This window comes from Emydura macquarii, unplaced genomic scaffold, assembly GCF_026122565.2.
Source record: "Emydura macquarii macquarii isolate MOO-44397 ecotype Brisbane River unplaced genomic scaffold, CSIRO-AGI_Emac_v2 contig_3390, whole genome shotgun sequence".
NCBI lineage: Eukaryota > Metazoa > Chordata > Testudines > Chelidae > Emydura > Emydura macquarii.
This window is the reverse complement of record NW_027133527.1, coordinates 2,206,708-2,220,617: the sequence shown is the minus strand read 5'-3', so window position 1 is coordinate 2,220,617 and position 13,910 is coordinate 2,206,708. Positions and strand designations below refer to the sequence as shown.

The following is a 13,910-nucleotide window of genomic DNA, read 5'->3' as shown; positions in this document are numbered from 1 at the left end:
TTAGTTTCTACTGACTTTGCTAGTGCTTTTTATGTAGCCTGTTGTAAAACTACGCAAATATCTAGAAGAGTTGAAGTACCCCCTGGAAGAGCTCTGCATGCCCCTGGTTGAGAACCACTGGATTAGATGACCCTTGCGGTCCCTTCAAACCCTGTGATTCTAATTATCTACCTGGGGAACAAATATTTTGCTAATAGGGCTCTTCAATGTAGCAGAGAAAGGGATAACCCACTTGATCCAATGGCTGGAAGATTAAAGTAGGCCAATTCAGACTGGAAATAAGGTGTAAAGTTAACCAGGAGAGTAAGTAACCATTGAAACAACTTGGTGGTCCCTTCTGGCTTTGGAATCTATCAATCTATGACAAAAAACAAAGAACTCTCCTCCATGGAAAACCATCGCTGTGTTGGAGGAATACTGGAAACAGCTGTAATTTTCCCCATCACACATTCTTCTTTTTCTCTTCCAATTACTACATAACCCCACGCCAAAAGACCTACTGCCTTCAAAGAAAAATTACACACACACCTAGGTAACTTAAGCGGTACAGCGTGTGTACAGAAGATGACTAAAAAAGAAGCCCTGCATGATGATCTTTATTTTTAATCACACAGAGAATCACATGCAACCATCTTTCCAGCAACACTGGCTGGTTCTCATCTCACTGAAGTCAAAACTCTCACTGGTTTCAATGGTACAGGATCCAGCACTGAAAAAGCAGTTAACATGAACTGGCTTGGCCCATATATTGTGATGACGGCTGCTCTAGATACATGACAGACGGACATAGATGTTTCTGCATGACAACTTCATTGAGATCTGCCTATGATATCATGTACTACCATAGCAGTTACCTGAGTGAATAATCATTATACTTGCGCTTCTACATCCAAGGATCTCAACATGATTTGCAAATATTCATGTTGCCACACTATAATCTCAGTATTACCAACCCCAAGCATTCAAAAATCATGAGTCAGGCCCAAAGCCAACGCACAAGACTGGCTTCAAAATCATGACATTTTATTAAAATATGTTCTGGTTTTTGAGCCCTTGGGGTTTTCCACCTTTTTTCCTGCAACCTTGAGGGCTACCAATATATATATATATATATATATATATTTTTTTTTTAAATGAAAGCTCAGATTCTAATGTAATCACCTGACTTCAGGAGCTGGGGCTTTAATAAAAACATCATGAGATTTCATGAGACGGCACTAAAATTGTGAGTTGGCAACACCGCAGGCATATTATGCAGATTATCCCCATTTTACAGCCAGGAAAACTGAAGCACAGAATGGTTAAGACATTTGCCCAAGACCACCCAAAAAGTCTGTAGGAAAGTCAGGGATAGTACCTAGGGCTCCTGGCTGTTCTAAACCACATCATCATCCTTCCTTCCCGGGGAAGAGAGAGGAAGGAGAGACCACAAGTCTCTCATGAATTCCTGCAGTGTTAGAACCCAGCATGTGACTTCACGGCCCACACTTGCTGGAGTTATTTTGCAAACTATTCCATGCACATTATGTGTACAGCATATGCATTCAAAATTATAATACGGTTGCTTTTAAAACCCCATCTAAATGCAAATCTAATTAAGTTTTCCCCTGCCTGTTTGGCCAGCCAAACTGTAAAAACTAGTTTAACCGAAACACTGTTTAACTGAGTTTAAATATGGTTCCTTAACTTGATTCCCAGTTTAATGTGGAGGAAACCTAAATTGGATGGCAGCCACAACGTACAGCCATTCATGTCCCTACAGATAGATACGTTCCATTCCTTACCACTGCAGCTAAATGCAGTACAGTCTTTAGTCTTTACCCCTCCTTCAAATGATAATTTATGACCCCTGACCTGTTTCCCCCTTCTAAATCAACCTGATCAATAGAGAAATCAGACAATCCTTTTAAGAAACTAGCCCATCTGATCCTTCCAGCTAATGATCTCTGCTCTTCTTAACAGCTGTTTGCAGATATGTGGCGCAGGCTGCTGAGAAGGGAAAAAAGGAAAAGGTTCTGAAAGCCAGGGGGCCAGATGCTCGTCTCATTTACACCCAGAGTAAACTGGGAGAGACGCCACTGAAATCAACTGAATCATTTCTGATTTACCTGGGTGTAACTGAGAGGAGACACTAGCCTGGCCCTTCATGAAAATGAGCACATAAGCTTCTCTCCCTGATCTATTAGGTGCTGTTCTGAACACTCCTGCAAACCTTATCTCAGATGCCAACTGCTGAGCTGCAGATTGCCTGAAAACGCTTGCTCCTAAAATGTGCCTCCTAATCAATCTCTCAGTCCCCCCTGAAAACAGTGGTGAACTTTCCCTTCCAAGACCCACGAATGCCTCTTATCTTGGACTCATTCATCCCTGCTCCTCCTGCAAATTGAAATCTCTCCGGATGGCTTTGCATCACGTCCCCTGCAAAAAGAACCCAACGAAACAAAAACAAACCAACATCAACAGAATCCCGTCACCAGCTGGGCTTCAGCTGCTTGCTCTTGGTGTCTACAGCTGCACCCTAGAGACCTCCCAGAGGGCCTGACGCTCTGACTTTCTGCTTTGGATTTTGTAAGGGAATATCTAATAGGAGAGCGTCTCTTTCAGCGTTAGACCCTTGGTATGCTATGTTCTCACAGCCCAAATTACAGTGTCTACAAACCCTGTTCCCTCTTGGGACCCTTTTATATCTCTTTGTCGCTTTACCAAAAGGCTACGGGGACATCTACATTCTGCCCACATATTAACTAAAGCAGTTTGTTAAAGGGGAAAAAAATGTATCGTGCAATACAGCTACTTCAGAACGTTTATAAAAAAAAAAAAAAAAAAAAGCCAATTTACACAACAGAGCCTCTGTAGGACTTCACTGTCCGTGATGACGTTTATATTTAAGTAGTAGGGTTAACCAGCTAATAGGGAGGCATTACAGAACCCTTTACGTCTTCAGAGCAAATCAGTATGGTCCTTACTTCATTGCATTCATTTTTTTTTTTTAAACATTTATTGCACTGCTAGAAAACCATCCAGAGGAATTTGTTTTCTTCTCTCTCTCTTTCTATCAAATACGCGCTGCATCCATTTCTCTGCCTGGGGCATTCGGGTAGGGATTTCATATATAATGCAGGCAATATGCAAACCTAGGAGAGCCAAGCTAATGTATGACATTCCTATAATTCACCTCTCAAGTGCTGCACACATGGAGCTCGATCCCGCTGGGTGCTGGATTTGATTCGGCACCATTGAAGTCAGTGGGAGTTTGCCACTCACTTAAATGAGAACAGGGTCAGGCCCTCATCCCTCTTCCTCCTGAGAATCACTCCTGCAAGGTGCAAAAGGCTCTCAATCCTTACTGAAATCAGCTGGGGTTGAGGGAGCTGTGCAGCATTGCATATCTTTTAGGATTGAGCCCAGAATGTACATTCAGAGGTCAGGGCACTACTAACTTGATCTAAATGTCCCCCCTAGTTTCAATGGGCTATACAGTTCTTCACTTCCTGTTTTGTTTAGCAGAGTTGTTACGAGCTTTTAAACAGTGTCTGTTTTCCACTCAAGAAGCGGATGTACATAAAAAGTTTCTTTGACATGGTCCTTTGCTGCACAATTGTTACAGCAGTGTTCAGCTGAAGGAAACACAGCCATGTTCACAAACCCTTACAGGGTGCCACTCTGCTGGACCATATCCTGGGTGTCTGAGGAGCAAAGATAAATGGAGGGACGACATTTCTACAGCATTATTAACTGGGCTAGTTTCATTTTCAAATGAAATATCATAGTCAATAAAACTGCTTAAATGCTCCACTTTGGCATCTATTGTGATTAGTCTCCGATTGCTTGCTCAGCTGCTTTGCTTCTTAGATTGTAACCTCTCTGGGTCAGGGCACTTTGTATGTGTTTGTACAGTACCTGCCCCAATAGGGTCCCAATCCTGGGACCTCGCAACAGGGCTGTAATATAGGAACACACTGCACCAACACACAGATGAGGTGCATAGAACTACCCATCTTGAATAACAGTGATCATAGCCTTCCTCTGGCTTTAGAAAGGAGAGGACTCCATGGGACCATGTTATTAACATCTGCAGAGGAAAGTTATTTTGGGTTTTCCAGTAGGGAGTAGGTGCCCAGGTTAATTTCAAGTAGATCAAGCTCTACATTCCTCCTGGAACCTTAAAGATCTCCTCACTTAACTCTAATTTACACCCCCACCTCCAAAGTCCAGCGTTGTCATGTCTGAGCCGGACTAGACTGGGGTCTCCTCGTGAGTCTCAGTTCTGCAAGACCTTCGTTACTCTTTTCCTTCTCTTTCAGTGCGTGCTTTTTGTCTCTCTATTTTCTTTCATCTTCTCTTGGTCTTCTCCCTTTCCCTGTGTCATCGCTTCTCTCTGTCCCCTTTTCTCTTCACCTCCTTGCTTTGTTTCACTTTTTTTTTGGCTAGTGGTATTAGTCCTTGTTCAGAAGCCAGACAACAGATAGAGGTTGCTAACGCCAACAGTCTTAAAATCTGACACAACATAATACAGGGCAGGACTGTTTTCTGTGGAATCTATCACAATAGTCACAGTGAATTACAAGGTATTAGAGGACTATACTGTTGTGTGTCTCATATAGCAATAGTCACGGTGAAGGACATGGTATTATAGGACTATACTTTTCTCTGGCTCATGCAGCAACAGTCCTGGTGAAGGGACTATAATGTTCTATAGATCATCTAGCAACAGTCATGGTGAAGGACATGGTTTTATAGGACTATGCAGTTCTGTAGCTTATAGAATAACATCCATGGTGAAGAACACAGTATCTGGTGAATACAGTGTTCTGTGGCCCGTATCTCCACAGTCATGGGGAAGGATAGGGTATTACAAGATTTTATCATGACCCTCCCATCTCAGCAATAAGCGAAGTGTTAGAACATTAGCCATGCATTAATTTTAGCAGTCAATAGGCAGTACCATTAAAACAATTGTTCTTATCTACTGAATTTAATGTTCAATTTTTATTCGCACGAAGGTCTTGTCCACATGGGGAAATGGATTAGAAATGCTCTTTCAGAACAGCTCCTCTTGTAGACGTTCTATTCTGGACAGAAGTGATTTTTATTCTGGAAGAGTGTCCTCACATGGCCCCACAGGGAACTATTCTGGAATAGCTTGTTCCGCCATAGGTATTCTGGCCAATTTCCCTGTGTAGACAAGGCTTAAGGACACTGACCTGTCAGTGTAATTTATGCTCACTTTAAGGCCCCTTTACACTGCCAGGGTAATGTAAAGGGGCCTATGTTTAAATGAAAAGAGGGCCCACAATGTTTAAACTTCTCCAAATATCCAATAGCTGGGCCTACTGTTCCAGAGAAACCCAGATAGCGAGCATAACAGCAAGTTTTAGTCACTACCATAAATGCAGCAAAAAAGGTATCCCCCAGTGAGACATCAAGCAGTGACTAACAATGGAGATGCAATTAAAGGGAAGGAAGCAAAGTCTGACTGTAAAAAAGTAAAAACAAAACCCAAAAAAACAAAAACAAAAAAAAACCTCAAGGGGTTTTATTGAACATGATTTTCCAAATTAAAATGAAACCGGCCCTGCTTCAGCTCAAGTTTTATGTGAGTGTAAAACCTGGGGCTAACCAGAGTTTAGCCCATTTGCACCAGGCCTGAATTTGGCCCACATTTATAAGGCACGACCCTGCAATCCTGAGAAAGACAAAGCTATGGGAGTCTTTTTTGTATCAGGACTGCAGGAGTGTGTCCATGTCCCTTAATGTAACAAATTGTACACACACACACACACACACACACACACACACACACACACACACACACACACACACACACACACACACACACACACACACGCTACTGTTCACCACCCCTATATAATATTAACATTGCTTTGGCCCCAGTGACATAATCATTCATGATTTTTGCTTTGCCCTCCTACTTGGGTATAATGCAGCCACGACAAATGAATATGAATAACTCTTGTTCCAAAGAAGGCAGCACTCCAGCATATTCCCTACATACCAAACACTACACATTGGGCCAAATTAATCTCCAGTGTATCTCCACTGACTTCAACAGAAGGATTTGTCTCATTCTTTAAATATAACGATGTATAATCTTTTTTATATATAACCAAATGCTACTAAAAGATAGATATCTATCTTTTGGTTGTATTTGACTATGGCACCATCCATTTTTTATTTCCTTTATGTCTGTGATTAGATTAGATTAGATTATCTATCTATTTTCTGTATCTATCTGTCTCGATATATTAGAGGAATTTCTCTGTCTACTCCCAAGCTTCTTGTAGGCAAGTGGGATACAAGCAAGAATGTCTCAATCAAGATATAATAATTTTAATTAGTGTGTGGATCATTTCATGGGCTGATCTCCTTGGGGACAAAAAGGAAAGAATCTCCTTTAAAATTTCCATTTGCCTTGCTGCTCTGATCCTCCCCTTTCCACCAGTGGTATCTTCAGTCTTGAATGCTGCACAAAAGGAAGAACTCCTTGATCTTTTGCCTTGATTTGTGCAAAAACTGAGACACATAAGAGGGAAATGAAGTGTTTTCTTTTTTAAACATTCGAGACCACCATTTCCACAGGGGGCAGAAAGGAGAAACATTTTTTTTCCTTTCTGTGATGCAAAGACTGTTGACACCTTCTTCGCAGCCTGGCTGTTCCCCAAGCAGGGCAGGGAGTTGAAAGGTTCACCTACATCAAGTCGTAAGTAACGCAGCAGGAAGCTCAAGCCTGCTCTAGGCAGGGAGCACACATAGCTAGGGTCCAGCATCACATCCTTTACAATTGCTCCTTATCCTGCATCCCCCTCCTATTCCAGGGGTCCAGGGCATAGGGCAAGGTCTTTCTCTCTAAGTGAAAGTGTGATGCAGGAACTTCACAGGCACTGACTGACTGACTACAATTATCGACTGCCTGCTGCAGAGGCTCTCTCTTTCCTTCCCACTGTTCTCACTTGTTTTCTTATGTGCAGCAGAGTGCGAGCCTTCAGAGACTGCTGCTCTAAAAGGCTGGGACTGACAGAACGTCAAGATTTCCACTGCCCGTGGCTTTTAATGATCGCTTTCATTGGGGGAGCAGTAAGTGTCCTGTTCCAATGACAGGAGCCTGGCTATCTCCAAAAAATAATCCCACCCCCTTCAATCAGAGAGATGCACTTAAACCACAAGAAGCTTTTTCCTCTCGGCCTCTCTCCCTGTTCCTGTGCTTTTCTGAAGCCCTCAAGGTGCTGGGGAAGACGAGAGACTACAAACTAGCAAAAGGGGAAAGGATTCTTCTTGTCCGAACAGTCCACCCGGCTGTTGGACTTGCCTCAAAAGATCTCAAAGGGTTTGACAAACGTGCGTTGCCTACCTCAGGCCTAATTCAGTGCTACAATGCCCATTTGACAGGTGGGGAAGCTGAGACACAGAGCAACCCAGCGAGTCAGCAGCAGAAGGCAGGAGTTCAGTTGCCTACACTCCCTGCACGACCCACAAGAGCCAAACACGGGAGGGTTAAAGTCAGCAGTCAGTTTGCTGCCATTGACTTTAGTGGGACCAGGATTGGGGCCGCTGCCTCAAATGTGGCTTTAATCAAAAGACAATCAAAAGCTGAAGAGCTGTTGAAGGAAAGGTTCTCTTAGCTCAGATGCCTACGGGAATCCTCACAGGTGAGGGCAGGCAGGTACACCGTGATGACACAAAAGTAGAGTTGCCGCTTAAATGTCAAAGGGCGATCAAATGCTTCCCTAGTTGCTTTCCCTCCAAGATGGAAACTGCACCTTCCCTCTTTATCTTATGTACGAACAGCTATAATTCATCCTATAGTGAAAGAGTGTTGTCCAGAGGTTAGAGCAGAGGACTGGGAGCCAGGACTCCTGGGTTCTCCTCCTGGCTTTATCACTGATTCAGTATGTGACCTTTAGCAAGTATTTAACCCTCTGATCCTCAGCATTCCCCTCTATACAATGGGTACAACAGCATTAACTTGCCTAACAGGGAAGTTGTGAGACTTCGTGTTTGTCAAATGCTTTGAGATCGTCACCTGACAGGCACTAAGTATTATTATTTTGTACAGCACTGCCTGAAATTAAAAAGCTCCACCAGTGTAGATTGTGACACCTTGTAATGGAAGGAAAGGGACCAATGATATGGAATCTGTAGTTTCTGACGCGTCACTGTCAATGTGCAATTCTTTAAGTGATCTGAGGTCTAGGTTAACTGCTTCCCCTTAATTCTAAGGATATCTATCCAGGGTATTCTAAGGTACCTATCATCCCAGCGTTTAAGCACCAACATTTCCCATTCTCCCTGCATTATGTAAGTTTACAACCTTGCAAATTGCAAACACCACAGAGCAAGAGCCAATTGCTCTTCTTATTTTTTCATCTACATCTTAATTGTAGATGCAAAAGGTTTCTAGTGGTGGGAGGAGAACAAAAGCGGAGTGAGGAAATGGGGTTTAAGAACTGGCACACCAGGAGCCCTATCAGGCAAGCTCCTCTGCCACACAAAAATAGACCAGCCTAGGGATTGTGTTCTGCATTGCAATTCAGGAGATCACAGTTCAGTTCCCAGACCTGGCCCGGTTTTTACCCAGGGTGGCCAAGGGGATGCAAATGCTCTGGAGACTGAGTGGTGATCTCTGGCTGATTAAGGCGGCATTCTAGGGGATCCCATTGTACTTTCCTCATTGGTCAAGTTGGTTGCAAGCAGTGGCTGGGTGAGGGACGCAGGGAACGTGCAGGGAAAGGACAGAATCAAGGATAACCACAGAAGACTCCCTTAAATGAATCAAAACAAATATATGAGCAGTCACTAAAAGAGATCCTGAATGTGCTGATAGCAGGGGCAGGGGTGATGTCTATGGTTCTTCTAGGGGCCCTCCCAAGCCCCTGGAGATAACTCCTGAGAAAGGGGCCTATCTTATTATATGGGAAAAGAGATCACAGCCGGACAGGAAAGAGTGAACCGAGCCATAGATTATGGGCCAGATCCCCCAGCTCTGACCAAGCTCCGCTCAGCGCACAACCTGAGAAGAGGGCAAAGATACACCAATTTTCTGCCCCCCTCTCCTCCATCCTGGGGCTGGCCCACGGCCAGTTTGGCTCTTGACATAACTTTAGAGCAGCCTCAGGGCTGCTATAGTTTGCGTGCAGCTGCAATAGCTCCAAGGGCTGCAGCACAATTCCAGCCTCACTCCCATGCCCCAGTTGCGCCCCTGACATGCCTCCTATGTCAGAGGCGGTGATGGGGGGTCGCTCAGGGTTGGTCATGCCAGCTCTATGCCACTGGTGAATGCCGGCATGCAAGAGGAATCCTCAGCTTGCCACTTAGGAGAACTTTAAGTCTGCTTTGCGCTGCTCCCCTAGGTACCCAACAGAAGCTTTGCTACTACTTGGGTCCCAGTTCCCACAGCCATCTCTGCTGCTCAGCCTGAAGAAGGGTGTGTGGATACAGCCGGGGTACGTGTAAATTTCCCACTCGCCTCTCAGCTCAGTTACCCTGACCTCAGCAACGATCCTCTGTATTTACACCACTATAACTGAGATCAGAACCTGGCCCTGAGTGTCCCACATTGCCTGAAGGATGCTCAGATATGGAGAGAGAGAGAGCGCGCGCGCGTGTGCGCCCATTTTTAACCCTTTAAATCCCAGAGCTATTTTACCAGGATGTCTCTTAGCTGAACTCGGCACGTCAATTAGAAAATGCCAAGCCTATCCAAATTGAAGATAGCCTGCGCATGGGCCACTTGCGCCGAGGAGATGCCCGAGCTGCGTACAGGGGCACCTTACCTGCCAGGGGCCGGAGTGGGGTTTTTAAAAATAGCGCATGTCTCTCACACGCACCAAAAAAATAAACAGACCGAGACAGGAATAACAAAAGCAGTGATCAGTAAAGAATATCCCAAGAGGCTGTAAGTTCTTCAATTAGAGCTCTCATTACAGGCCTAGAAACTCCGCTCTGTCTTCTGTACGGCTAACACATTTTTTTTTTTCTTTTAAAGAAAAAAAAAAGGGGGGAGGGGAAAGAAGAGGAACACTGCATCTTTAATGCAACAGACAGGTCCGCTGAGATTCACTTTGGCTCTTATTTTGACTTTCATCTAAAAGAGCTGCCCTGGGAATCCATTAAGTCCAATTTAAATCGGCTCTCCGCCCCCGTGCTTTCTCCCCGCCCTGCCCCCCACCCCCCCCATACTCTTCTTCCCTAGGAAACAAACAAAACAAGGGGGGCGGGGGGGGGGGGGAAAGAGAGGTGGAAATGTTTTTTTATTTTGAAAGATTTGCTCTAAGGAGTACATCCCTCCCCAGGCACTTAGCAGATTTTTATTGCTACACCAAAATAAAATTAAAGAGAAGGTGGCCACACTTGGATAAGGTCTCACTCAGTATTAGTATCTCAACCACCACATTTCTCTGGCTGATAAGGTTTCAAAGTCCATGGGCTCATGCTAGATAGACTTCTTCTGCTCCCCCCCCCCCCCCCCCCGGCCTTCCTAATTTTCACATATGTTTTTCTCGTCTGGCTCTTTTTTTTTTTTTTTTTAATTACTATTACCCAGCTTTGGTACAATATCAGCCAGTAAAGTCTGAATGGATCTGACCTCATATATCACTTCAGTTTGGTTTTCCTCTGCTAGTTCCACAGTTGCAAAATCATTCTTTGCATTAAAAAATCAAATTCCATTCCACACACACACACGCAAGCCCCTGTGAGCTGCTCAGTAATGATAAAGAACGGACAGCCCCCCTCAGCTGTCATGTACTACACAGTCATTCAAGCGCTGCTTCTGTAGTATAAGCACTTTTCCAGTCCCCCCCTGCCTCCCCCGCCAATACACATACATTCTGCATTGCATCCTATTCATATGTTTTCAATCATTCTTTATTTAAAACAAAAGCTCACTCGCTCTCTCTCACACACATTTGGAAAAGTGAAATCTCTATAAGGGGGCTGTGAGTTGTTGGTTGTTTGGGTTGTTTTAGAATGACAATGGATGGGTTTTGTGTAAATTTGCCATGGGAAAGCGGGAGCAGGAGAATATGTGAAAGTCTCACAGAAGGGGTTTCCGAACACACAGCCAGATGTGCAAATCCTGGGATTACTCATCTCTCTGCTAGAACAATTTTTTCTGGCAAGCCAGCCCGATACACACCAAATAAACGAAAGAAAACAAATCAAATCTGTGTTCACACACAAAGACAACAGCAACGACTGTGGGACGCTGAGTCTCATCACTGCTGGAACTTTTTGAAGTAGAAAAACATGCACATGTATAACTCGAAAATTTAAAAAAAAAAAATCTCCTTGACAGATCTCATTCCCACATTCATCTACAAACCCCCGTTTTATTATTATTTCAACTTCAGAAAAGAGGGAGTCTGGACCAGCGAAATGAACAAATCTCTTTTGTACACACACACGTAGATACACAAATGTTCCGCGTCTCAGCTGTATCTTTGTTCAGACACCCACTGCCAATAAGTCACTAGAAATTTGCAACAAATCCAAACCGTTTTTTAATTATAAAAAAGCAAAACCAAACCCCCAAACACGGCAAGCAGGGCACAGACACACACAAACTCTGCAACGCCAGGGTAGTAGGTTGTAGTCTCAATTGGGAAGGCTAGTAAGTCACCCAAGAGAAAAATAAATCAGGAAAAAGCTTTTGTAAATTCCCAAAGAACACTCTGCAGACCTACCAGTAAAAATAAATAAATAAATAAAGGCACAAAGATGCAGCTTGTAACGATACCTGCAATGTTTCTTGTGCTCGTCTCTCTCTCTCGCTTTCACTCTCTGGTGCTGTCTCTCTCTCGCCTCCTCCTCTTCCAGAACACAGTAGCCAGATTAGATCCTTAGGAAAAAAAATGTGAGAAATAGCACAATTCTTTTTTTTTTGCTTTCCTTCTCAGCCACCCTTCTAAGCTCCTTCAGTAACCATTATTCATGGACCACTAGGGGATATAAGGTAATTAGAAACGGCCCTATAGCATCCAGCCTGAAAATTTAATGCCAGCGGTAGGAGTGGTTGGGGGGGTTGGCTGCAGGCTGCTACATCAGACAGGAGAGTGCTTAGTGGAGGTAGGAGGTGGAGGTCTGTCCGATCTCTCTCTATAGATGTCAAGTCATTGGGCAGGATGGCCAGAGATGCTGAGGAACTAGTAACAGTGTATGTCTTTTTTTTTATTATTAATTATTATTAATTATTATTATTAGTGAGTGGGTAGCAGGCTCGCCGTGCCTTTGTGATCTATGCAAGGCTTGTATGTGTGTGTGTGTGTGTGTGTGCGCGTGTTTGTGCCAGGAATAGCAATCAGCAGCAGAGCACAAAAATGCCATCATGCAGGGTCAACAGAAAGCTGCAGACATTTTTTTTTTGTGAGGCTTAATCCTCTAGAGGGGGGGGGGGGAAAGAGAAAAGGAGGCTGCTGATTCCTTTTTAGTTTTTCATTTTTCTTTCCTCAGCCTCAAGTGATCACGTTAACAACAAAAAAACCAAACCAAAAAAAAAAAAGAAAACCCACCCACCAAAACATCCCAGTCCTGAGCGAAACCTGCATCAGAGAGATACAGAACAGTCTTGGGGATCGGAGACTGTATTACATTTTTGAATGCAATGATCAGCTAGGTGGACGGGGAAGGTAGCTGGGAAAAGAAAGAAAGAGCGAGGCAGCGAGGGGGGAATGAGAACAAATCACACCTGCAGCTTTCTCTGTTCTGCATAGCCAGCTGCAGCCAAGGCAGTGACTGACAGGAAAAATACAGAAGCTTGGACTCCAAGGTTTGTGCAGCTGTTGGAATTTAGGTGGAGGGTGGCTGGCAAATTAGATATGACGGCAGCTAATCTCCTTGCGTGGTTGTTTTAGGTTTTGTTTTTGGAATGCGGGAAGGATGACATATAACAAAGAGCAATCCTTTCCCATGCACCTCTTCGAAAAGGAAAAATCATGAGAAAAACAAGGACATTAGGCGCTGCCAGGTTAAAGGAAATCAAAGAGTCCTCCCCTCACTTGCAGGATGCCCAGTGGCCCTATAAAAAGTTTCGAAAACAGAGGAATTAGGTCCCTGAAGCCAGGTGCCCTGCTTCCAGCAGTGTCCAATCCTGGATGCTCCAGAGGAAGTTGTAAAGCCCTCTTAATACAGCTCTTTGGGTAATACTAACCCCTGGGCAGAGGGGGAACTCCTGCCTGATGCCAGTTGGTGATCAGATGATGCCCTCAAGTATGAGGATTGGTATCTCCTTCTGCAAATGCTATTCTTATTCGCCCCAATGATACCCCGTGGCAGCAAGTTTAATGGGTCAATCGGACATTATGAAAGAGAGTATTCACTGGATCCATTTCCAATCTGTCGTCTTTTAATTTCACATAGAACTCCCAGTTCTTGAATTGCAGGGGAGAGTAAATAGGAGCCGTCTTTTCATGATTAATTTTTGTATGTATTCAGAGGGCAAATAATAAAGATAGATCAATCCTCAAAAGAAGACCAAGGTTTGACTATTGGTCTTCCATGAAGTTCATAGTCATTTAAAATATCTCCTCCTTCTCCCAATTGCCCTTTCCTTGGAATTGTTCTTCTCCCAGCTGTCTTCTCCTCCCCCTCCCACAAGCTCCTCACAGACCCAGCTGGGCCGGTTTATCCCTTAACATAATATCCTATAACAAATCTGTGGTCACTTAGGACTTCGCAAGTGTCACAATGCTGTCTGTACACCCCCAGCCAGTCAACTTCAAGGCAGAAGTGGGGCTAGAACTCAGATCCTCTTAATCCAAAAACTCAGGTCCCTTCCTACCACTTGACCTGCAGGAAAATCTCCTTTAGCATTTAGCAGCAGAGGGGCTATGACACATAGCTGGACATTTCTGATTCCATAAAGTAGAAGGGAGACACACACTAGCTAATTCATC

At 44.1% G+C, this 13,910-nt stretch overlaps 1 protein-coding gene across 1 annotated transcript in view; it reads right to left on the bottom strand.

The window, feature by feature from the left end:
- Positions 1–13,910, bottom strand: part of RAI1 (retinoic acid induced 1) — a 126,368-nt gene that overhangs the window by 69,641 nt on the left and 42,817 nt on the right. Inside the window, exon 2 of the mRNA XM_067534205.1 lies at positions 11,756–11,857. The gene's annotated coding sequence lies outside the window, so the exon portion shown is untranslated. The remainder of the gene's footprint in view (positions 1–11,755; positions 11,858–13,910) is intronic.